Source organism: Alligator sinensis, unplaced genomic scaffold (genome assembly GCF_000455745.1).
Source record: "Alligator sinensis unplaced genomic scaffold, ASM45574v1 scaffold880_2, whole genome shotgun sequence".
NCBI classification, from domain to species: Eukaryota; Metazoa; Chordata; order Crocodylia; family Alligatoridae; genus Alligator; species Alligator sinensis.
Genome location: NW_005842934.1, coordinates 422,931 through 425,804, shown reverse-complemented (window position 1 = coordinate 425,804; position 2,874 = coordinate 422,931). Strand labels below are relative to the sequence as shown.

Here is a 2,874-nt window from a genome sequence, read left to right as displayed (position 1 = left end):
GTTTCTTGCTTAAGCCTCTCTTTCTTTTTTGCCCTGCTTATTAATCGCATCTTGAATTTAGCATCTCCATTACGTACACCGGATGAAGGCAAACAGGGCCTGGTGACTCCTGATGATCCCTATTTTAAATATAAGAAATATTGTAAATATAATAGACAAGTCCAATATGGTGGTGTGGTAAATGTTGATTTTGTTATTAATGGTGATCACAGTAGTTAGAGATCTGCTTTTGCTATAAAATGTTATCATTTGGAGTTGAATTGTATTAATAATGCCTGAACTCCTTTTAAAAGCTTTTTTGACCTTTTTAGTCATTAGGGTAGACCAGTAATGAAAATAGTAATTGGCTTCAAGGGATTTTGTTCTCTTATGATTCATAAATATTTCTCCTTTAGAGCAAACATTCTTGGGGGAAAAAAAGTGAGAGATGCTGGTACTCTATGAAATGATTCCTTTCTACAATACCAAGCACGAGGGATTTCTGTCCCATGACTGCAGTTCCTCCTTACTACCGCAAAACACATAGATAAATAATAGTTACTTTTATTACTATTATTAACTTCACTGGCTTTAGTCCAGCAGAGAATTCAGTCTATTACATCAGCGACAAATGATATATAGGTACATACATGCAAATATATCCCACCAACATGTGGCAGAAAACCTGATGCATCATGCAAGCTAGAAAGAATGACCGGCAATTCAAATCAAAGTGCTTGTTTAATCAATAACAGGATAATAATGACATCAATAAAAAATGAAATAGATAAATGCTAGTGACATCTGATTGCCATATAAAATTGATTCTTTTGATCAGACTATTATTTAACAACTTCACAGAAGTTTTGTGTGAATTAATAAATTAATATTCTTAAAGTGCACTGAAGATGCATGTAATAATTGCCAACAATTATTAGCAAATATGAACTATATACATATATTACTGTTGCTGTAAAAGGTATCATCTTATTAAAAATAAAAATTATCCCATGAGTGATGAGTTATACACTTATTATTGTCTTTGTTCTGTGGTAAAAAAATCATAAAACTTATCAGCATTGCTAAATGTAATTATAAATAAATACGATTAGTATTAATTATTACAGAGGATATAAAACATTTAAATGTATATGTGGGAGAATGTCAACTTCCGATGAACGCTACTAGGTTGAGAGTCTGGGAGACTGAAAATTATCTAGTGCCAATCTAAACAAGTGTCAAACTTTAAATATTGAGAAGATACTGATTAATTATACTAGGATTATCCACATACTTGATGTTAGACATGTGCTTAAGCTTCCTATTGAAATGGGGCTGGTATACCTAGATGGGCAGAGCCTACAGATCTGCCCGGCACTCACCATCACATGAATATGCTTCAGTCATGGCCTGTTGGGGACCTTTATGGAGGCAGTAGAGGAGTTCAATTTCCATGGCCCATTTAATTCTTGGGCTCATAGCTGTCGCTGCCTGAAAGGGAAGAAATTAATGCCAATGGTAATAAAATGACAGGTTTTATAGTAGGGACATAAAACCACCGTACTTCTGAATGTCTTTGGTCATCCATAGAAAAATATTACAATATGTCTGACAACAAATATGAACATTTGATTCCCAACACCTATTAGAAAGCCCCCAAAGTATTTGTCATTAACAACTTTTTCTTAACTAACTTGTTGGGTTCAAATCTTAGGTGATGGGTCTGAATGTTGGGATCAGGTCAGTGAATAAAATTAATTATAATAGCTCAAAACTACCAGCTGTAGGTGGCAGGTTTAAATGTCAACTACCAGGCTAATTATTTAAAAACATTACCCATTACAAACTGTGAGTTCAGGTGCTAACAGTGTCACTAGGCACCTAACAGTCATCAGGAACCTATTACTAACCATTTAGAAAATCAGTAGCCACCGTGGGTGGTGGATTTGAGACACAGTGACGTTGCTACCTACTAGTTAATGACTGCTGCAGGTGGTGGATTTGAGACACAGCCATGTCACTATCTACCTCATAGCTAATGACTGTTGCAGGTAGTGGGTTCAAGACACAGCAATGTTGCTGTCTACCTCATAGCTAACGACCACTGCAGGTGGTGAATTCAAGAAACAGCCATTTTGCTATCTACTTCATAGCTAACAACCATGGCAGGTGGTGGGCTCGAGACACAGCCATATCTCTGCCTACCTCATAGCTAACGACCATTGCAGGTAGTGGATTCAAGATACAGCCAGGTTGTTCGTCCTGCCTAAATCGCTAAGCAGCAGGTTCAGGTGGAGACCTAACCATGTCACCAAGCCCAAGCGGATGATCCTTATTGGTGGCAAGTTAATTTCAAGACCAACCCGTGCTGCCAACCCCATGGCCAACAACTGAAGAAGGCGGCAAATTCAAGCCCAACTGGTGACCCTTCCAACACCAACAACGGCTGTTGGAGGTAGGTTCGATCCACGCCTCTGAGATTCTCGGCTTGCCTACGGAAAAAATAATGGTGCACATGAGGGCAAATGGAAACATTAAATATTTGGCTTTTACCACAGAGGGGGGTGCGGCAGAGCAGCTCCCCCAGCATGGCTAGCAGGGCCCTCAAAGGGCGCCGCTGATCCTACCCTATTCCTCCCCTCTTGCACCTTGCCACCAATTTCTGGACCTGGAGGAATGGAGCCCACCCAAAAAAAAACCCCTGGGGTCCCCCCCCCCCCCCCAAAAAACAATGGAAAAAAAAATCCCCAAATAATTTGTGCCTCACACAAACTTCACCAAGCCAAGCTAGGGTGCGCCCTGCTCCTAGTGATGTCACCCCTTAGCCAGCCAATCCCAAAGCAGCTTGGGAGCCGAGGAGGAAATGACGTCACCGTATCCCTCCGCCAGCCAGGT

The 2,874-nt window shown here is 40.0% G+C and overlaps 1 long non-coding RNA gene across 1 annotated transcript; it reads right to left on the bottom strand.

The window, feature by feature from the left end:
* On the bottom strand, positions 1 to 2,874 carry LOC106722979. The gene is made up of 4 exons (XR_001358982.2): positions 2,747 to 2,874; positions 2,185 to 2,471; positions 1,362 to 1,470; positions 1 to 119 (listed from the first exon to the last, which is right to left on the bottom strand). It is a non-coding gene; the product is annotated as an uncharacterized LOC106722979 (long non-coding RNA).